Genomic DNA, 24,917 nt, shown 5'->3' with positions numbered 1-24,917 from the left:
AAAAAATTTCCTGAACAAAACACCAATGGCTTATGCTCTAAGATCAAGAATCGACAAATGGGATCTCATAAAACTGCAAAGCTTCTGTAAGGCAAAGGACACTGTGGTTAGGACAAAATGGCAACCAACAGATTGGGAAAAGATCTTTACCAATCCTACAACAGATAGAGGACTTATATCCAAAATATACAAAGAACTCAGGAAGTTAGACAGCAGGGAGACAAATAACCCTATTAAAAATGGGGTTCAGAGCTAAACAAAGAATTCACAGCTGAGGAATCCCAAATGGCTGATAAACCTAAAGAAATGTTCAACATCTTTAGTCATAAGGGAAATGCAAATCAAAACAACCCTGAGATTTCACCTCACAGCAGTGAGAATGGCTAAGATCCAAAACTCATGTGACAGCAAATGCTGGCGAGGATGCGGAGAAAGAGGAACACTCCTCCATTTTTGGTGGGATTGCAGACTGGTACAACCATTCTGGAAATCAGTCAAGAGGTTCAGAAAATTGGACATTGAACTGCCTGAGGATCCAGCTATACCTCTCTTGGGCATACACCCAAAACATGCCCCAACCTATAAAAAAGACACGTGCTCCACTATGTTCTTCGCAGCCTTATTTATAATAGCCAGAAGCTGGAAAGAACCCAGATGCCCTTCAACAGAGGAATGGATACAGAAAATGTGGTACATCTACACAATGGAATATTACTCAGCTATCAAAAACAATGACTTTATGAAATTCGTAGGCAAATGGTTGGAACTGGAAAATATCATCCTGTGTGAACTAACCCAATCACAGAAAAACACACATGGTATGCACTCATTGATAAGTGGCCATTAGCCCAAATGCTTGAATTACCCTAGATGCCTAGAACACATGAAACTCAAGACGGATGATCAAAATGTGAATCCTTCACTCCTTCTTTAAAAAGGGGAACAAGAATATCCTTGGCAGGGAATAGAGAGGCAAAGATTAAAACAGAGACAAAAGGAACACCCATTCAGAGCCTACCCCACATGTGGCCCATACATATACAGCCATCCAATTAGACAAGATGGATGAAGCAAAGAAGGGCAGTCTGACAGGAACCGGATATAGATGTTTCCTGAGAGACACAGCCAGAATACAGCAAATATAGAGGCAAATGCCAGCAGCAAACCACTGAACTGAGAATAGGACCCCATTGAAGGAATCAGAGAAAGAACTGGAAGAGCTCAAAGGGGCTCGAGACCCTTTATGAACAACAATGCCAACCAACAATAGGTTCCAGGGACTAAGCCACTACCTAAAGACTATACATGGTCTGACCCTGGACTCTGACCTCATAGGAAGCAATGAATATCCTAGTAAGAGCACCAGTGGAAGGGGAAGCTCTGGGTCCTGCTAAGACTGAACCCCCAGTGAACTAGATTGTTGTGGGGAGGGCGGCAATTGGGGGAGAATGGGGAGGGGGAACACCCATAGAGAAGGGGAGGGGGAGGGATTACGGGGATGTTTTCCCGGAAACCGGGAAAGGGAATAACACTCGAAATGTAAATAATGAATACTCAAGTTAATAAAAAAATAAATAAAGCATCTTCAACAACAAAGAAAATCGTATTTTAAAATTTTGTGGTTTATGTATTTAAGTTGAAATGGATAAAGGCCAGGAAGCAAGAAATGAAACATTAGACATCAGTGTGGATAGAAGATGAATTTTGGGTACATATTGGGGGAACAAAATACATATAATATGAAAATAAGTGTGGGGAATATTGGGGAAATAAAGACTTAACCTAGCATGAGGGGATAGGATAGGAGTCAGGCAAAACTAAGAATGTTGAAAATCCACATGGAATCATCATAATATAACTGAACTAACTAATAAATTTAAAAGAAAACAGCTTAAACAGGAGTTTCCTTCGGGAGTTAATAATACTGCTCCCTGAAACCACAGAATTTAAACACAAGTCCAATGTTATGTTGTGAGGTATCACCTCGTGAACTGTGGGCCATAAAGCCAGCAGAGGATCTGAAACAATACATGCTATTGTCATTGCTATGGATTTTGCACAAAGACTAGATGGTAAAGTTTTATCACAGAAGGCATCAAATATTTTAGATATAAAACACAGAGAAATTAGCCTGGAACAGAGCTGGAAATCTCTTTGCCACATAGGGTTCATAGTGCCAGAAAGTATTATCTAGTCTGTAAAAAAAATCATTAATGGTCTTTCTCATGGGTAGACCCTGGGAGCTACATCTGCAATATCTCAAACCACAAGTCTACCAACAGAATACTTGAATAGCTGCTATGGGTGTAACCAATAACTTCCTGGAAAGAGGCAGTACTTTCATTGTATACACATATATCTAATACATATGCACAAAACCTAAGGAAGCCAACCAACATAACTCAATGTTTTCAGTAATTGTACTGGCATGGGCAGGGCTGGTGAACCACCCAGCCACTGTGCTTCATTTGTTGAGTGTGATAATCCCTGGTAAGGTTCTGGTGACAGGCCATTTCTGTTCAAGACTGTCTTTCACTGCAATAGTTTTGTTTATAAAAAATAACTTTCTGACTGGATTTCACATCAACTCCATAATAGTAAACAAGCTTGGTATTGGAATTCAAGGCCCATACGTAAACATAGTAAAAGCCATATACAGAAAACCAGTAGCTAACATTAAACTAAATGGAGAGAAACTTGAATCAATCCCACTAAAATCAGGGACTAGACAAGGCTGCCCACTCTCTCCCTACTTATTATATAGTTCTTGATGTCCTAGAGCAATCAGACAACAAAAGGAGATCAAAGGGATACAGATTGGAAAAGAAGAAGTCAAAATATCACTATTTGCAGATGCTATGATAGTATATTTAAGTGATCCCAAAAGTTCCACCAGAGAACTACTAAAGCTGATAAACACCTTCAGCAAAGTGGCTGGATATAAAATTAACTCAAATAAATCAGTAGCCTTCCTCTTCACAAATGAGAAACAAGCCGAGAAAGAAATTAGGGAAACGACACCCTTCATAATAGTCCCAAATAATATAAAATACCTCAGTGTGACTTTAACCAAGCAAATAAAAGATCTGTATGATAAGAACTTCAAGTCTCTGAAGAAAGTTTGGTATTGTAAAACTGTTCAGAATCCCTAGAAGAAAATATATTCCTGATATATTGTTTTGTTAAATGGAATGTAACCAAATTGGTTTCCAGACATCCATGTTTATCCCCATAGACTAATACACCATTAGCCTGGGACAGACAAGTTTGGTTCTGTGGGTGTTGATTAATCAAAGGCTCGCAGCTGACCAATGGGCTGAAAGTAATGGCTCTTGAATGCTCAGACTCAGGTGAAACATCCTCCTCAGGAAGCATTATGGACAGAGAGGCAGAAAGAATTTAAAAACCCGGAGATAAAGAGCTTTAAAAAATACTGACTTCTAGATATGGCATGGAGTTTACATAATGTAAAGACATGAGGGTACCTGAACAAGACCTGGAGAACCTGGGAGTATGTAGAAGAGAGACCAGTTAGGTGCACACATATCTTTGATGAATCATTTTTTGCTTTCTGGCCTCTATAAGTATCCATTTCAACTTAAATAAAATTTCACATTTTAGAATTTGTATATGAGAAAAAATATATAGTCTTTTTCTTGTAGTGCCTGGCTTACTAACTATGCATAAACCATCCATATATATCACCCGTTCTTCAGACTAATTAGGTAAAAAGAAAACAATAAGAATTAAAGACAGGGTTAAACTCATATAATATACATATACACATATATATTACATAAGATATATATATACATATATATATCTTACTTTCCAAAATGAAAATGGGACTAAAATACAAAGTCTAGAAAAACATGGAATATCTGTAGAAAAATGCAAGGAACAAGGTTTCTTTTTTTTTTTAACTTAAGTATTTCTTATTTACATTTCGAGTGTTATTCCCTTTCCGGGTTTCTGGGCCAACATCCCCCTAGCCCCTCCCCCTCCCCTTCTTTATGAGTGTTCCCCCTCCCCTTCTTTATGGGTGTTCCCCTCCCCATCCTCCCCCCATTGCCGCCATTCCCACTACAATCACATTCACTGGGGGTTCAGTCTTAGCAGGACCAAGGGCTTCCCCTTCCCCTGGTGCACTTACTAGGCGATTCATTGCTACCTATGAGGTTAGAGCCCAGGGTCAGTCCATGTATAGTCTTTAGGTAGTGGCTTAGTCCCTGGAAGCTCTGGTTGCTTGGCATTAGGAACAAGGTTTCTTAAAAACAAAAATTAAATAATTTTAATTTAAGTGAGATAGAAAAATCTAAGTACATGTCTTTATATTTCTAATATTTGTCTTAAAATTAATGCTATTATGAATTACTTTCATCAGAGATATTTGAATAAATGTTATGGATATTATATACTTAGCTTCCAGAGGAATACTCTGGAAGCTGTATGGTCACAAACAACTTCATTTACTTAGGTATCATCTATAACTAGAATTACATATTGAGGAAAAATTAGCTACATTGTTAATTGTGTGAGAAATCAATAGTTTTTTCTAGGTTAGTGTTTCTCAAATTTTGCTCTATATTAGATACAGTTAGCAAAAATATTTTAATATGTGGACTCTAACTATTAATCAAACATTAGAATCATCTTATTTCTTACTTCTTATTTTGTTTTTTGAGACAAAGTCTTTCTATGTACCATGAATGTCCTGGAACTTGCCATGTAGAATAAGCTGGCCTCAAATTCCCAGCGCTATATCACAATCTTTTAGCATCTACTGAGGCTACCCTGCTATGTAACCACGTTTAAAAACTGGACTCTACTTTCTTTAACACCACAAGATACAGCGCACACTTCCATTCAAAATGTTATTCTCAGTACTTTTAAGCAGAAACATAAATTTTGTTAAGCTATACAAAAATATGTATTATTGGTTTCAGCTGGAAAAATTCTGATTTGTAAGATCTAGAACAAAAAGATCATCAATCGGACTTCCCATTGCTAAGGTGGACTAATTAAGCCAGGTCATTAATCTTAATCAATGTTTAGATTGATATGAAACAATTCTAAATTTTAAAAATATCTGAAGGAGTAAAGAGAAGGAAGAAATGTTATAATTGAATTATAAAAAGGAAGTAAAAATAAATACATTTTAAAGCATTTATCAAGATGCCTAATAGTCTTGATCAACATCTTCCATTCTTCCAGCTAGCAAATCTCTAATGAAGACCAAAGCAAGTATAAGGGCAAAATGTGAAAGGAAACAACATGCTGATTGAAACTCCGCTGTTAACAGCGGCTAGCCCTATTAAACATCTACAGCCATTGACAAGTGTTGCATCCTCCCCTGCCTTGAAGAAGGACAGCAGTCAGAGCAGGACTGGAGCTAATTATGCAGATACTCTCTTCCCTGAAGACGAGGACACTTATCTCAGAAAGATGGAAAGAAACCAGACTTTGTGCAATCAACTTTTTATCATAGTTATTCCCACTGTGTCCGTTTCTAAGGACAAACAGAATCAGTTCCATATGCCCCATTTTTTATTCCTGATTGTTAACTCAAGAAAATCCAAATATTTGGAAATTTTTTTCATTATGAGCCCTCTTTCCAAACAATCCAGAATATTACTCTATTTTTATTAAGGAGCAAACATGTTTTCAAAATATACAACTTATTCCAGATAAGTATTCAATTATTTCAGAGATATAATGACTCTATTAATCAATTTTTATCTACTGAACAATAACTTCCATGTGATTTGAGTGGAGATACTAATGTTATTTGGTTTAAACTGGTTGAGGAACTCTCAGGCCAACATTTTTATCATGAGTAATCTTTCTAAACAACATGAAGTATTATTCTACTTTATCTATATTTACATAAAAAGAGAAAACATTCCTTTCTAAATATGTAAAACAGTCAAGATATCTATCTGAAACATCAATGACTCTATTAGTCAATTTCCATCCAGTGTACAAAAGTTTTTATGTTATTTTAGGGAAACTACAAACTCCATTTGCTTGAGAATTTTAGAACAATCAAGGCAATGTTTTCATTATAAGCCATTTTTCCTATAATGTATAATCTTGCTCTAATTTATGTATATTTATATAAAAGGAAAAACATGTTCCTTTCTAAATATACCAATATTCAAAATAAATACATAAATATATTTTTAGAATTTTTCAGTCACAGTGACTCTATTTGTCAATTTTTACCTTATTTATATGGAACTTTGTTCTAATTTCTGTAGAGATACAACCACTTGTGCTTTATGCTATCTTAGAATAATTTGAAAAAGTGATCATTTTTAAATTTTGGATTTTCTGGGTTAGATGGTAATTATTTTAACTGCAGATACCTAGAGCTATAAAAATATTCTATGTAATCAGTACTTATTACAAATCCAGAAATAGACTATTGTGTTTAAGATTAAAATCTTCTAAAATTCATTACTGTAAATTACAACAGAATTTTAACAGGTAGTATCAGTTAACTTATACTTCTGGGTTATAGACTTGGTATGCCTTGTTATATAATATTGCAATATAATATATATACAATAATTACCGTAATGATTAGAAAATTGAATTTTAAAATTCTCCTAATTAAAACCACACATGGCTTAAATTGCAGAGTAGAGTCAGTTCTTCTCTTGAGTCCAAAAGACAACAGAATAGATAAAAACAGTTGTATTGAAACCGAGAAAACTGGGATGTCTTGTTGTTTAGGTCTGTGAATATAGATGCTTGTACATCTGAATTCCATGCACTAATGTTCTCAAGAAAAGGAAAGAAGCATATCATTATGAACACACACCATTTTTCTCATTGATTCAAACTATACATTTTTTTTGCAATTTATACAATTGCCTTAGCAGAGTTAATATTCCTGTACAAGACATCATGACCAAGAAGCCAGTTGGGGAGGAAAGGGTTTATTTAGCTTACACTTCCACATTGCTCTTCGTCATCAAAGGAAGCCAGGGCTGGAATCCAAGCAGGTCAGGAAGCAGGAGCTGATGCAGAGGCCATGGAGAGATGTTACTTACTGGCTTGCGTCCCCTGGCTGGCTCAGCTTGCTTTCTTACAGAACCCAAGAATACCAGGCCAGGGATAGTACCACCCACAATGGGTTGGGCCCTCCTCCTTGATCCTAGTTGAAAAAAATGCCTTATAGCTGAGTCTCATGGAGTCGTTTCCACAACTGAGGTTCCTTCTCTGTAATAACTCCAGCTTGTGTCAAGTTGACTCACAAAACCATCCAGTACAATTACTATTGGAGAATACAATTAAAAGAGAATATTGTCACAACACAAACCTACTTTGGTAGAAGTTCATTGTTTTGTTCAGTTTCTGTCCTGTATTTTATCTATTTAATGACATGAAATATGAAAATTACTCTTACTGTCACCATTCAAAAGTACTTTGAAAGAGCTGAACTCTCATTATTATATCATACTAAGTTTCTACTTTAAATACAATCTGATTTACTTTCAGCTGAATGTGGCAAAAGTCAGATCAAACTACACTCTTTTTCAGTTCAGAAATCAATATAGATGGTGGTGCTTTAGAGATTAAGAACTCTTCAGGGACAACATGAAAGTGTTGGCAAGGACACTTTTTATAAATTCTTAGGAAATATAATTTATGTCTAATTTGAACTTTTACTTCAATTATTTTTAATTCTCTTGGACTGTAACATATATGCATGACCTTTCTACTAATGAAATCTCCAATGAAACGGTAAATTTGGTATAAGGTTTCCCAGCTGTGAATTGGTATTTTTTGTTTGTTTCTAAAGTTGGGATTCTGTTGCTACAGCATGGCTTGCACAATTGTGAGACACTGGGTTCAGATTCCTGCATCCAAATAAAAATCTATGTGTAGGAAAGTCTGCATATAAGCCAAATCTTAGAATCCTGACAGGAGAGGATCTTGAGATATCACTGGTCCATAAGACCAGCCAATCCCTGAGTTTCCAGTTTGGTGAGAGACTCCCACTCTAAAATTAAGGTAGATAGCTTTAAAGACAGAAACCAAATGTCAACCTCTTCATGCATGAAACCATTTTACACACACACCAATGGTAATGAAAGCAGGCTAGACCTTCCTTTTATCTATCCCACGATCTCTAAGAACTTTATCTTTTGTACTTCATGTACAGTAACATTTATGGTGCATTAAGGATGAATAATTATGAATAATTATTCATAATTACACTCCACATCTAGATTCATGGTATTTAGATGAAACTTGATGGTTTGTCTAATTGTGTTTAAAAGTATCTGAGTAAGAATGCATGTCCTAGCATCATAAGTTCGCAGATCTAAATATATTGTTTGTTCCTGCATTTAGACATTCCAGGTTGTTGAGGAAGCCATTCTACTTGTTTATTTCCCTAAAAGGTAGCTATTAAATGCAATTTTCCAGAGCTGGATACCATTCCAGGGAACCAAAGCAGTATCTTTCCAAATGTATCAAGACATTGTTGAGGAAAGTAGGAGCTGAAGATACCTCTCCATGCAAATATGACTCAATCTCTCCACACTTATATTATGCGAAAAATCTCCAATCCCCCCCCCCCAAATTCAGATGCAGTTGTGCCAGCAAACTCTTGGAAGACAGCCATCCTATTTTGCAGTCCCGAGGAAGAAAGTGCAAGTGTGTAAGGGAAGCCTTACTTACACAGCATGGACAAAATTAGACCAATGAAAGTTGTGAGACTTCATGCTAAAGATCTTATTTTTGTGTAACTGACTATTAATCAAATTCATCAATGTTTTATTAATGAGAGTTGTTCCACTTGCCCAAATCCTCACTTATATTCACAAGGCTGATGATTATAAAACATACATAAATTATTATAAAATTACTCTTTCAAACTCTTTAGGTAGTAGAAATAAAAGCAAGTACTTCTATGAAAATAGCACTTTTGTGTTAGCACTTATGGGTCACCCTACATAACCTCATAAAATATCAGTATATATTAGGATGAATGCTATTGACAAACATAGTACTAATCCGAGAGATGAATATTGTTTCATATTTTATAAATCTATTTTTAATGTTCACAAGAAAAAACATGTACCAATGGAATATTTTGATTATTTAATCTAAAACTGAAATACAGGAAATGGACAATTTCCTAGACAGATACCAGGTATCGAGGTTAAATCAGGAACAGATAAACCAGTTAAACAACCCCATAACTCCTAAGGAAATAGAAGCAGTCATTAAAGGTCTCCCAACCAAAAAGAGCCCAGGTCCAACGGGTTTAGTGCAGAATTCTATCAAACCTTCATAGAAGACCTCATACCAATATTATCCAAACTATTCCACAAAATTGAAACAGATGGAGCCCTACCAAATTCCTTCTACGAAGCCACAATTACTCTTATACCTAAACCACACAAAGACACAACAAAGAGAGAGAACTTCAGACCAATTTCCCTTATGAATATCGACGCAAAAATACTCAATAAAATTCTGGCAAACCGAATTCAAGAGCACATCAAAACAATCATCCACCATGATCAAGTAGGCTTCATCCCAGGCATGCAGGGATGGTTTAATATACGGAAAACCATCAACGTGATCCATCATATAAACAAACTGAAAGAACAGAACCACATGATCATTTCATTAGATGCTGAGAAAGCATTTGACAAAATTCAACACCCCTTCATGATAAAAGTCCTGGAAAGAATAGGAATTCAAGGCCCATACCTAAACATAGTAAAAGCCATATACAGCAAACCAGTTGCTAACATTAAACTAAATGGAGAGAAACTTGAAGCAATCCCACTAAAATCAGGTACTAGACAAGGCTGCCCACTCTCTCCCTACTTATTCAATATAGTTCTTGAAGTTCTAGCCAGAGCAATCAGACAACAAAAGGAGATCAAAGGGATACAGATCGGAAAAGAAGAGGTCAAAATATCACTATTTGCAGATGACATGATAGTATATTTAAGTGATCCCAAAAGTTCCACCAGAGAACTACTAAAGCTGATAAATAACTTCAGCAAAGTGGCTGGGTATAAAATTAACTCAAATAAATCAGTTGCCTTCCTCTATACAAAAGAGAAACCAGCCAAGAAAGAAATTAGGGAAACGACACCCTTCATAATAGACCCAAATAATATAAAGTACCTCGGTGTGACTTTAACCAAGCAAGTAAAAGATCTGTACAATAAGAACTTCAAGACACTGAGGAAAGAAATTGAAGAAGACCTCAGAAGATGGAAAGATCTCCCATGCTCATGGATTGGCAGGATTAATATAGTAAAAATGGCCATTTTACCAAAAGCAATCTACAGATTCAATGCAATCCCCATCAAAATACCACTCCAATTCTTCAAAGAGTTAGACAGAACAATTTGCAAATTCATCTGGAATAACAAAAAACCCAGGATAGCTAAAGCTATCCTCAACAATAAAAGGACTTCAGGGGGAATCACTATCCCTGAACTCAAGCAGTATTACAGAGCAATAGTGATAAAAACTGCATGGTATTGGTACAGAGACAGACAGATAGACCAATGGAATAGAATTGAAGACCCAGAAATGAACCCACACACCTATGGTCACTTGATTTTTGACAAAGGAGCCAAAACCATCCAATGGAAAAAAGATAGCATTTTCAGCAAATGGTGCTGGTTCAACTGGAGGGCAACATGTAGAAGAATGCAGATTGATCCATGCTTATCACCCTGTACAAAGCTTAAGTCCAAGTGGATCAAGGACCTCCACATCAAACCAGACACACTCAAACTAATAGAAGAAAAACTAGGGAAGCATCTGGAACACATGGGCACTGGAAAAAATTTCCTGAACAAAACACCAATGGCTTATGCTCTAAGATCAAGAATCGACAAATGGGATCTCATAAAACTGCAAAGCTTCTGTAAGGCAAAGGACACTGTGGTTAGGACAAAACGGCAACCAACAGATTGGGAAAAGATCTTTACCAATCCTACAACAGATAGAGGCCTTATATCCAAAATATACAAAGAACTCAAGAAGTTAGACCGCAGGGAAACAAATAACCCTATTAAAAAATGGGTTTCAGAGCTAAACAAAGAATTCGCAGCTGAGGAATGCCAAATGGCTGAGAAACACCTAAAGAATTGTTCAACATCTTTAGTCATAAGGGAAATGCAAATCAAAATAACCCTGAGATTTCACCTCACACCAGTGCGATTGGCTAAGATCAAAAACTCAGGTGACAGCAGATGCTGGCGAGGATGTGGAGAAAGAGGAACACTCCTCCATTTTTGGTGGGATTGCAGACTGGTAAAACCATTCTGGAAATCAGTCTGGAGGTTCCTCAGAAAATTGGACATTGAACTGCCTGAGGATCCAGCTATACCTCTCTTGGGCATATACCCAAAAGATGCCTCAACATATAAAAGAGACACGTGCTCCACTATGTTCATCGCAGCCTTATTTATAATAGCCAGAAAATGGAAAGAACCCAGATGCCCTTCAACAGAGGAATGGATACAGAAAATGTGGTACATCTACACAATGGAATATTACTCAGCTATCAAAAACAACGAGTTTATGAAATTCGTAGGCAAATGGTTGGAACTGGAAAATATCATCCTGAGTGAGCTAACCCAATCACAGAAAGACATACATGGTATGCACTCATTGATAAGTGGCTATTAGCCCAAATGCTTGAATTACCCTAGATCCCTAGAACAAACGAAACTCAAGAGGGATGATCAAAATGTGAATGCTTCACTCCTTCTTTAAATGAGGAAAAAAAATACCCTTGGCAGGGAAGGGAGAGGCAAAGATTAAAACAGAGACTGAAGGAACACCCATTCAGAGCCTGCCCCACATGTGGCCCATACATATACAGCCACCCAATTAGACAAGATGGATGAAGCAAAGAAGTGCAGACCGACAAGAGCTGGATGTAGATCGCTCCTGAGAGACACAGCCAGAATACAGCAAATATAGAGGCGAATGCCAGCAGCAAACCACTGAACTGAGAATAGGTCCCCTATTGAAGGAATCAGAGAAAGAACTGGAAGAGCTTGAAGGGGCTCGAGACCCCAAAAGTACAACAATGCCAAGCAACCAGAGCTTCCAGGGACTAAGCCACTACCTAAAGTCTATACATGGACTGACCCTGGACTCTGACCCCATAGGTAGCAATGCATATCCTAGTAAGAGCACCAGTGGAAGGGGAAGCCCTGGGTCCTGCTAAGACTGAACCCCCAGTGAACTAGTCTATGGGGGGAGGGCGGCAATGGGGGGAGGGTTGGGAGGGGAACACCCATAAGGAAGGGGAGGGGGGAGGGGAATGTTTGCCCGGAAACCAGGAAAGGGAATAACACTCGAAATGTATATAAGAAATACTCAAGTTAATAAAAAAAAATTAAATTAAAACTGAAATACATAAAATATACTTCAAATCTATATCATTTTCTGCCATATTTTATGAAGAATTTCACAATATCCAATGCATTATGTTTTATGTAAAATGACTCTTATTAAAATGGTATAAAAATACATTATATATAATACTACATTTTTTGTCTAGCATTGAATACCCAAATTACTTTTAGGTCATGGTTATTATGCAAATATTCCAAAATTTATTTCAACTTCTTTTGATACAAAAGTGAGAATGTGGAGTCACATGATAATACCAATTTTAGCTCTTTAGAATTCAATAAGAACATTTTTTTTAACATCACCGTACATACAAACAAACTTAAGAGTTGTTGGACACATTAATTACCCATGCTACTTGTACAGTGTGTTCTTTATCAAAACATAACAGTGTACATACTAAATATAAGGCTACTCTTTGTTAATTAAATGAAAATGATATGAGAAAGGTAGTAAAATGTGGCTTTTCCTTGTCAAATGATCAACATGTTTGTTGCTTAGTAATAATAGCTTTAATATTACATAGTTCAGATATTTTTCTTTTTAAAAAATGATGAAGCAGCAGCTGTGGATCTCCATCTGCCTTGGGGAAACCAAGGTGCATACGTACACATCTTTACTTAGAATGAGTGCATGCCATCTATCAACTAACACCTTCTTCTACAAATCTTTTTTGACATATTGTGTTTTCAATATAAGGCATGTGGGAATAAAACTAAGCTCTTCTTGGTGTGTGCGTGTGTGTGTGTGTGTGTGTGTGTGTGTGTTGTATTGTGGTATGTGTATATAGGGAGTGTATGTCTGTGTGTTCATGTAGTCCGTGTGTGTGTGTGTGTGTGTGTGTGTGTGTGTGTCTGTGTACATCATGACAGTGTGGGGAATGGAGTGAGTAATGACAAAGTAAATTGAAGTCATCTGCTTATTTTCCACATGCTTATGGCAAGCAGATGCTTAGGAATTTCTCTCATGTTCCTCAGCTTGTGACCTTGACCCCAAAAGTTACATCCTTCAAAGCCAAATGTTGACACACTTGAGCAATGAACTATATATGTTCTGATGCTCTATAAATAGCAGTATATTTTTGTAGCATGTTATCAGTAACTATGGTCATGTGAAATTCTTACTATATACTGTACATTATACAAGTCTAGACAGGAAAAATCAAAATACCAGGACTGGTCCAATTAACACCAAAATATAAAAAAGACTGTACATAGATCATTAAAATTAGAATTAATTTTGAATGATATGGCTCAGCAGAAAACGTCTCCTTTCACCAACTCTGACAGTGTGAATTTCATTCCTGTGTCTCACATGGTAGAAGGAGAGAACGTCCACAAGTAGCTTTCTGAACTTCACACATGTACCATGGTGTGCTCCACTCCACAAAGTGAAAAATGATTAAAAAATAATAAAAATTAAAAGATGTTTTGTGAATATTTCACATAGCTCATTGTTATCTAATCTAATTGTCATGAGCCAAAGGAAATGCAACCATTTCACAAAGTCTTTGGACATTTTATTTTAAAAATATATTCTTAAATTTTATGTTTCATATATATTTTAGATCGTATCCAATTTAAGTAAGTAAGTACATAGCTACGTGTTTATTTCAAGATGTCTGATACACTATGAAAGGACCAAAATAATTTTTCTGCTTAGAGATTGATATTTAGTATATCAGTATAAATAGCATTACCAGACTGTAAGTTAAGATATGTTTTCTGTGTCGATTCACTTCTAAATAGCTGTGCAATGAACTTGAGCAAGTCGCTTGATCTTTCTGACCTTCATTTTCTCCCAAATCATAATCGTAATCGTCATTCTTAAGGTCACTTATAATGAAAAACTTCTATTAGCCATTTTGCCTCAGTACAGTCCTATAAATATATATTTGTTGGTCATAGGAAATGAAATAAGAGGTTATGCTGCCCAATTTTCATGGCAATTTTAAAGTAGGTTTTCCACTTGCTTCTAGAAGCATTGAAAGGGTCCGGACAGAATGCCTGGCTCTTTCTGGATGAATTTATACCAACACTTCCTTACATTTTGTCTTCAGTTTTGCTATAAGGAGAATTATAAGCTCAGCAAGAAATATGGGCAGTCTTGGTCTTTGAATATATAGTGAATACACAAGTATACAGTCTCTGTATTACCTTACAGTGTTTTCTCAATACATTGTTTTTTCTTGATACCATACTTGATATTGTTATTTTTTGTGTTTGCTCCCTTTCCCTATTAGTAGCTGGAATCAGCTACTAATATATACACAAATAAAATGAAAATTCCCTTGAAGCTAATTTCTTGACATTTTCTTCTACCAGACAGGCAGGAGATTTCTTTGTAATTATCCATTATTTTTAGATTATAATCTACTCATCTTTCTTCCTTCCCTTTTATCCCTTCTTGTTCTCCCTTTTAAATGCATAGCCTCTTTTCCATTAATTGTTGTCATACACACACACACACACACACACACGTGTATTTTTAATACAACCTACTCAGTTTGTTATTGCTGTATAACCTGGATGTTTGTTTCCTAAGGCTTCAGAATGACATGACTTCACATAACTGTCAAAAGCTCCTTGGCACTGTTCTTTGGAGTTGTCTATCCCATTCAAGCAGGCGCTCCCTTATGAAAGGCATAGGGGACTCTGGTCTAACCAGCCTTAAAGGCTTTGACATGCTCTTTAGGGAAATTCTATAAAAATAGCAAAGAGAAAACCTGTGAGTGTCCTACACCAGCATTTTACCCTTGTCAGCTTGGCCTCACAAAGAGCTGAATAAAGTCAGCATTCATGGCTTTCTTCATAACTACTAATTTTCCTGGAAACAGATCATCCTGAAGAAGATATTGAAACATGTAGAACAGCCACACTGAGCAAAGTGACATACCTTCTATACATTTTGCTGACATGGACTGCTATTCAGTTGTTCAAGTAGGTGTGGCACTGTGAAAGCCATCAGTACATGACAAGACATGCCTGTCTACTATGCCGTTTGTTTCCACTCCAACTGACTTGTATTATAATTCTCTCTCACAGAGAACTTTTTCTTGCTGTTTTACATTTCAGCAACTTTGCGCACTTTTGTGCCTTTAATCAGTCACTGATCAGTGGGTTCACATTTTCAGAGCTATGTACATAAATATCTTATAATTAGATATATCACAGGGGAGTGATTTATTTAAACTCTAAGACAAGCTTCATTTTTAAGTTTTCATTTACTTGGCAAATATTGGAGGCTGTTCAATAGAAGGTAAAAGTAATATAAAATTTATGAGCAAAAATCTATCTCTTACTGAAATTGCTCATTTTAGAATCAGCTTACAAATAAAAGAAGGAGACAGGAAATATTTTATTGTTTTACATCCCATAAATTGTCATTTTTAAGTGACATTGATAAGAAGTCCTTCCTGCCATAAAGTATTGATCCCACCAATCATAAGCACACGAGGAACATGACATTCTAGCAGAAGAACTTCAGAGCGCCAAGTTTTCTTTAATAATGTAGAGACATCAATTATACTTGTTCCAGCAGAGAAAGAAAAGGCACCAGCTCATGTATTTTTGTCATGATCTTCCTGCACATCTTTTTGTTTGATATGTTGTAGAAAGGATAAGGGAAATATAAAATGTAAAATAGGGTAAGTATATTAAAATCATTTATAAAAATGTTCTACACTAAAGTTAAAGAAATAATTTTAAAAAATTTCTAATGTGAAAATGATCTTAAAAGAAGAATCACATCACGCTTTCATGTATGTTAAGAGAGTAAAATTAATTAAATATTTCTCATACTTCTACTCAACTATGGTGGCTGCTATATGGCAGAGCAAATATAAAGAGCAACTCATTTAAAACATCCCATCACTTCTCTTCTAAGATGTATTTTCCTATTTATATAGTGTAAAACCTTGGGATGATACCTTTTTCCCTGCTGGATATCAGTTTTCACTAAGCATTCTCATAGCTACCACTATGCTGTTTTATTTCAGTCATATTTTTTGTAAGAATTTTATTACTCCAATAGAAGGCTGAAGTTTTCTACCTCATAACTTCATGGTTTATATTTAATGTTATTCCACTTTCTCCTACAGACATAACAAACACTGTGTTTATACATTTCATTATTAATTATCAATTTTATTATCATTTTTATTAGGTTTTTTTTAGAATTTCATACAAAAATGTTTTGGACATATTCACCATCTCTCTTCTAAGTCTTCCTAGATCAACTCCTTTCTTCCCTTCCCATCTAATTTTGTGTTCCATCAAGGCCACTTTGTGTTATCCAAATATTCCTAGATGTGTGGTCCTTCACTGGAGCATGGTCAATGTGACAGCAGACACAATCTTTCTCTGCACTTCTTTCAGCACCACCAAGTAATTTTCTTAGTGGATAGGTCCAGCCATGTTATTTCTTTGTTCACATCTTATAGAACTGCCAGTACATGCGTTTGAGCTCCTCTTCATGCCACATTTCATATGGCCTATTCTGTCTTTGAAGTCCACACTAATTCCAAGTTAGATGTCCTATTCTAAATTCAAGATGCACAAGACTAGTTTACTTCCTACCCCATCCATTTTTTTAGTTCCGTTCCTTGCAAGAACACCCAGAAGCTTTATATCTCTAAATGTCCACATTATCCATACTATATACATACTTCACTCCACAAAGTATTCTTCTAAAGCCAAATTCCTTCTTTTTGCATTCATTTTCCCTTACCATTAAAATCCCCACAAACAGATATATTTTCATTCATATATAGATGTCCTTTGATTTCCAATGGGTAATGTCCTGATAAGTCAGACACAAACGTAAACTACAACATCGTAAGTAAAAAATGACCTAATACACCAACCTAGTGAATATTTTTGCTTAACAAGATATTTAATTAGATTGGCTGCTTCTCTTTTAGTGAGAGAGATGTCTGAGATCAAGGATTCTCCTACCAAATACTCTGTTAGTATCTATGCTGCAAGTCTTGAAAAGGCCAAAGTTCAAACCCGATTTTTCTGAATGTTTAACAGTTTTGTACTACTCTAAAGTCAAGAAAAATCTTAATTCAAACCATTCTAAATATAGAGCCATATGCAGTCATTTGTAAATGTAATGGATTTGCAAATATCTGTTAAAATCTGCAATACGGTCCCTACATCTATTCCAGTCATTTTTTCCTTTCTCTGCTGAACACTTAGTGACTCATACAGGATTGTTTAACACCAACTAACATAGCAATGCGAATGAACACAGTGTTTGTTTTTCTTTAATCATTATAAGATTTATGTAGATGCTGCTGAAGAAATTCAATGATTTGCTATGTTTTTCCACAGGTATAATTATGTCTTCTATTTAAGATAAAGAAATCAAAATCACGCTAACATTTTCATGTAATGGAAAACATTTACAGGGGTATCAAACTGTGTCCTTTTTTTTATTTCTTTTGTTTTCTATACCTACTGAGGGCTGGTACAATTTCAACTTTCAGTCATATTAATTAGAGCAAAGACAGTAGAACAAATTCAGTTCAGGTTCTCAGTTGCTATCCAGCTTAAGATCATTTCATTTGGATGCATTTAGAATTTCATGTAGCAAGCATATTAAGAGGATTACATCTTTCCACAAAGCAAGATCATCAGCCATAGGGCAAAGCCAATAATCAACCACCATAGTATTTAAGCTTACTCTGTTTAGAGCCCTTTTAGAAGGTCCATTTAAATATTTCAAAGATTTATTTTTATAATGAAATTATATATTCCATTTTTCTGTCACTTGGTATTTTTTTGGAATATCACTGTAGAATAACAGATAAAAGAATTTAAAATAAAATTGCAAAGTACATGAGGAATGTTCTATCATTGATCTTTCATATATAGCACTGGTACTCTTTTTAGACAAGTCTCTCATCCATTCTAGCTTAACAGTTGCTAGTAATAGCAGCAGTAGTTTCCAAATATTATTCTGTAGTCTGATATCTGGATTAGGGAAACAGATACAAGAGTATAGAAGTGAGAATTTAAAGATTATTTTATGAAACAAGCATGGACATTTATTTATATTGCAATTAGGTTTCAAATGGTTTTCTGTTCCACTTTAACACAGGCATGAAATAATTGTTTGATTCTGAAAAAGTTAACTAGTGCTGGTAACAGGATGAATAAAAAACATATAAACAGATAACCCTACACTGAAGGTGGGATTTTCTAATAACTACAATCATAACCGGGAACCTCAGGGAAAGTATCAGCTAATACTGGTAGGCAATCTCTGTAGGTGAGGTGTAATATGCTATCAACACCCAGGCAAAGGAAGTTGAAGTTACTAGTCTTTGCACATATTGATCATTTATTCCTAAACATTCATACTAAGCTCCAAAGGAAAACATTGCTACCCATCTTGAGATTGGCCCACATGGGTAATGATTTTGCCAACCTTCCATGGGACAATTGGTCTCAGAGTCCTTGACGGGTTGTGTTCATGTCAAAATACACATACATTTCATATTTTGCTAACTCAGGGTTTCCTCTATCCCCTATAAAAATGCAAAAAATAAGTCATTCTGGATGTATTAGTGTAGATTGAGCTCAGTCAGCAGTACATAACAGATGGAAAACCAACACAGAAGACCTTGAGTGCCAAGTGCTAATCTCCAACAGAGATGAAATATTTTGAGAAAAATATACACCTTATTTTAGCACAAACTACTCCATAAAGTCCTAGATAAATATTTTCTTTTCTTGTCTTGTCTTTATTCTTTCCTTTTCTTTTCTACATTGTTATTTTTACTTAAGTATGAGTCGTGATATCACTCTTCATCTTGTGTTTCAAATCCTTAACCTTGTATATTTCTCCATAATAAATGGATGGCTGAGCAAGCTTATACAGCTTTATAACTTTCATGTGAAATGTGGTATCTTCCAAAAATATTTATTTTTATGAGCAAAGCCTTATTAATTGCTTTTATCTCTTTTGTCTTACTTTACTATTGCTGTGATAACACATCATGAACAAGCAACCTACAGAAAAAACAATTTATTAAGGATTATATTCTAGAAGGCAAGCGATTACATTACAATCTTGTATGGCATAGGCATGGTACTAATATAGTAACTGAGTCAACATATTGATTCTTTAGCAAAGGGCAGAAAGAGATATCTGAGTATGGTGAAAAAATTTTTTGAAACTTCAAGTTGCATTCTCCCTATGACACACTTCCTCAAAAAAGGACACACTTAATAGCCTTTCACAAACAGTTCTACCAACTGAGGACTAAAGGACTTCTGGGAGAATCACTATCCCTAACTTCCAGCTGTATTACAAGGCAATAGTGATAAACTGTATGGTATTGGTACAGAGACAGGCAGGTAGATCAGTGGAATAGAATTGAAGACGCAGAAATGAACCCACATACCTATGATCACTTGATCTTTGGCAGAGGGGCTAAAACCATCCTGTGGAAAAAAGATAACATTTTCATCAAATGGTGATGGTTCAACTAATGGTCAGAAGGTAGAAGAATGCAAATTGATCCATTCTCATTGCCTGTACAAAGCTCAAGTCCACGTAGATCAAGGACCTCCACATAAAACCAGATACACTCAAATTAATTAAAGAGAAAGTGAGTAAGAGCATTGAACATATGGGCACAGGAGAAAATTTCCTGAACAGAACACCAATGGCTTATGTTCTAAGATCAAGAATTGCAAAGCTTCTGTAAGGCAAAGGACACTGTCAATAGGACAAAAAGGCAACCAGCAGACTGGGACAAGACCTTTACCAATCCTACGTCTGATAGAGGGCTAACATCCAATATATAAAAGAACTCAAGACGTGAGACTCCAAAGAATCAAATAACCCTTTAAAAAAGATGAGCTAAAATAAAGAATTCTCAACTGAGGAAAATCAAACCGAGAATCACCTAAAGAAATGTTCAACATCCTTAGCCATTAGGGAAATGCAAATAAAAACAACTCTGAGATTCCACTTCACACCAGTCAGAATGGCTAAGATCAAAAACTCAGGTGACAGTAGATGCTTCAAGAATGTTGAGAAAGAGGAAAACTCCTCCATTGTTGTGAGATTGCAAGCTGGTACAACAATTCTGGAAATCAGTCTGGAGGTTCCTCAGAAATTAGACCCAGCTATATCACTCCTTGGCATATATCTGAAAGATGTTCGAAGATATAACAAAGGCACATGCTCCACTATGTTCTTATCACCTTTATTTATAATACCCAGAAGCTAGAAAGAACCCAGATATTCTTCAAAAGAGGAATAGATGCAGAAAATGTGGTGCATTTACACAATGGAGTACTACTCAGCTATTAAAACAATGACTTCATGAAATTCTTAGACAAATGGATGAAACTAGAAAATATCAACCTAAGTGAGGTAACCCAATCACAAAAAAAAAATACACATGGTAGTCATTCACTGTTAAGTGTATATTAACCCCAAAGTTCAGGATACCCAAAATTCAATTTATAAACCACAGGAAGCTGAAGAAGAAGATGGATGTTTCTAAGGAGGACCAAAATACTCACAGACCAAAAATACTCACAGGAGGAAATATGGAGACAAAGTGTGGAGCACAGACTGTTTCACCTGAGAGATCTATCCAATATGCAGACACCAAACCCAGACAATATAGAAGAGGACAAGAACTTCATGTTTCAGGAGCCTCACATAGCAATCTCTTGAGAGGCTCTGCCAGAACCTGACTAATACAGAGGTTGATGCTCACAGCCAACCATTGAACTGAGAATGGGGTCCACAATGGAGGAATTAGAGAAAAGACTGATGACATGAAGGGGTTTGTACTTCATAAGAAGAACCACAGTGTCAACCAATCAGATACCCCCAGAGTTCCTATGGACTAAACCACTATCACAGGGATGGACCTATGGCTCCAGCCACATATGTAGCAGAGGATGTCCTTGTTGGACATCAATGGGAGTATAGGCCCTTGGTCCTGTGAAGCATCAATGCCCCAGTGAAGGGGAACATCAGATCAAGGACGTAGAAGGGAGTGGGTAGGTGGTTGAGTGAACACCATAATAAAAACAGCAGGATGGGGATGGGATAGTGGGTTTCTGAAGGGGAAACCAAGAAAGGGCACAATATTTACAATGTAAATTAAAATATATTCAGGCACTCAAGCGGTAGGTCCCTGTGGGCCAGACACCCACCGGACCTGAAGGGACCCAATCAAAAACTCCTGGCAAACAAATCCTGTGGGAGAGAGAGCTAAAGCTTCAGAGGAGCAGACACGCCTAGGAAGCCTGAAGAGACTACACTCTGCCTACATTTCTGACTCCAGAGGAAAACACCTAAAGCAATCTGGGACCCTAGTGCACAGGGGCCCCAGGAAAAGGCAGGGCAGCCCCCCCCAAGTTGCCGCAATCACTGAGAGCTCAAAAGCAGCCACCCGGGAGCCACTTCAGCCGCAGGACTACAGGTAAGACCAACTTTTCTGCTCCAAGTGACCTGCCTGGTGGACTCAGAACACACACCCCAGAATAATTGAAGACCAGTATACATGAAAAACTAAAAGCAGAACACTCTGTTCCCATAACTGGCAGAAAGAAAACAGGAAAACAGGTCTACAACACTCCTGACACATAGGCCTATAGGATGGTCTAACCGCTGTCAGAAATAACAGAACAAGGTAACACCAGAGACAACCTGATGGCCAGAAGCAAGCACAGGAACCCAAGTAACAGAAACCAAGACTACATGGCATCATCAGAGCTCAATTCTCCCACCAAAGGAAACACTGAATATCCAAACACACCAGAAAAGCAAGATCTTGATTTAAAATCACATTTGATCATGATAATGGAGGACTTCAAGAAAGACATAAAGAACTCCCGTAGAGAAATGTAGGAAAACATAAATAAACAAGTAAAAGCCTATAGATTGGAATCACAAAAATCCCTGAAAGAATTCCAGGAAAACACAATTAAACAGGTGAATGAAATAAAAATGGAAATAGAAGCAATAAAGTAGGCACAAAGGGAGACAACCCTGGATATAGAAAACCAAAGGAAGAGACAAGGAGCCACAGATACAAGCATCACCATCAGAATACAAGAGATAGAAGAGAGAATCTCAGGAGCAGAAGATTCCATAGAAATCATCGACACAACTATCAAAGATAATGTAAAATGGAAAAAGCTACTGGTTCAAAATATACAGGAAATCCAGGACTCAATGAGAAGATCAAACCGAAGGATAATAGATATAGAAGAGAGTGAAGACTCCCAGCTCAAAGGACCAGTAAATATCTTCAACAAAATCATAGAAGAAAACTTCCCTAACCTAAAAAAAGAGGTGCCCATAAGCATACAAGAAGCCTACAGAACTCAAAATAGATTGGCCCAGAAAAGAAACTCCTCCCGTCACATAATAGCCAAAACACCAAATGCACAAAACAAAGAAAGATTATTAAAATCAGTAAGGGAAAAATGGTCGAACAACATATAAAGGCAGACCTATCAGAATCACACCAGACTTCTCACTAGAGACTATGAAAGCCAGAAGATCCTGGACAGATGTCATATAGACCCTAAGAGAACACAAATGCCAGCCCAGGTTACTGTATCCAGCAAAACTCTCAATTAACATAGATGGAGAAACCAAGATATTCCATGACAAAACCAAATTTACACAATATCTTTCTACAAACCCAGCCCTACAATGGATAATGAATGGTAAAGCCCAACATAAGGAGGCAAGCTACACCCTAGAAAAAGCAAGAAACTAATCATCTTGGCAACAAAACAAAGAGAAGAAAAGCACATAAACATAATCTCACATCCAAATACGAATACAACTGGAAGCAACAATCGCTTTTCCTTAATATCTCTCAACATCAATGGACTGAACTCTCCAAAAGACACAGATTAACAAAGTGGATACACAATGAGAACCCTGCATTCTGTTGCCTATAAGAAAAACACCTCAGAGACAAAGACAGATACTACCTCAGAGTGAAAGGCTGGAAAATAACTTTCCAAGAAAATGTTGTGAGGAAGAAGCTGGAGTAACCATTCTAATATCGATTACTATCGATTTTCAACCAAAAGACATCCAAAAAGATAAGGAAGTATACTTCATATTCATCAAAGGAAAAATCCACCAACATGAACTCTCAAACCTATATATCTATGCTCCAAACACAAGGGCACCTACATACATAAAAGAAATGTTACTGAAGCTCAAAGCACACATTGCACCTCACACAATAATAGTAGGAGATTTCAACACCCCACTCTCATCAATGGACAGATCTTGGAAACTGAAATTAAGCAGAGACATAGACAGAATATGAGAAGTCATGAACCAAATGGACTTAACTGATATTTATGTAATATTCTATCGTAAAACAAAAGGATATACATTCTTTTCACCACCTCATGGTACTTTCTCCAAAATTGATCATATAGTTGGGCACGAAACAGGCCTCAATAGATATGGAAAGATAGAAAAAATCCCATGCATGCTATCAGACCACCACGGGCTAAAGCTGGTCTTCAATAACAGTAAGGGAAGAACGCCCACATATACATGGAAGTTGAACAATGCTCTATTCAATGATAACCTGGTCAAGGAAGAAATAAAGAAAGAAATTAAAGACTGCTTAGAATTTGATGAAAATGAAGGTACAACATAACCGAAACTATGGGACACAATGAAAGCTGTGCTAAGAGGAAAACTCATAGATCTGAGTGCCTGCAGAAAGAAATAGGAGAGAGCATATGTCACCAGCTTGACAGCACACCTAAAAGCTCTAGAACAATAAGAAGCAAATACACCCAGGAGGAGTAGAAGGCAGGAAATAATCAAACTCAGAGCTGAAATCAACCAAGTAGAAACAAAAGGACCATAGAAAGAATCAACAGAAACAAAAGTTGGTTCTTTGAGAAAATCAACAAGATCGATAAACCCTTAGCCAGACTAATGAGAGGACACAGCGAGTGTGTCCAAATTAACAAAATCAGAAATGAAAAGGGAAACATAACTACAGATTCAGAGGAAATTCAAAAAATCATCAGATCTTACTATAAAAACCTATATTCAACAAAACTTGAAAATCTGCAGTAAATGGACAATTTCCTAGACAGATACCAGGTACCAAAGTTAAATCAGGAACAGATAAACCAGTTAAACAACCCCATAACTCCTAAGGAAATAGAATCAGTCATTAAAGGTCTCCCAACCAAAAAGAGCCCAGGTCCAGACGGGTTTAGTGCAGAATTCTATCAGACCTTCATAGAAGACCTCATACCAATACTATCCAAACTATTTCACAAAATTGAAACAGATGGAGCACTACCGAATTCCTTCTATGAAGCCACAATTACTCTTATACCTAAACCACACAAAGACCCAACAAAGAAAGAGAACTTCAGAGCAATTTCCCTTATTAATATTGATGCAAAGATACTCAATAAAATTCTTGCAAACCGAAACCAAGAGCACATCAAAACAATCAT

Source organism: Rattus norvegicus, chromosome 11 (genome assembly GCF_021556685.1).
Source record: "Rattus norvegicus strain SHRSP/BbbUtx chromosome 11, alternate assembly SHRSP_T2T, whole genome shotgun sequence".
Classification (NCBI taxonomy): domain Eukaryota; kingdom Metazoa; phylum Chordata; class Mammalia; order Rodentia; family Muridae; genus Rattus; species Rattus norvegicus.
Note: the sequence above shows the minus strand (reverse complement) of the source record.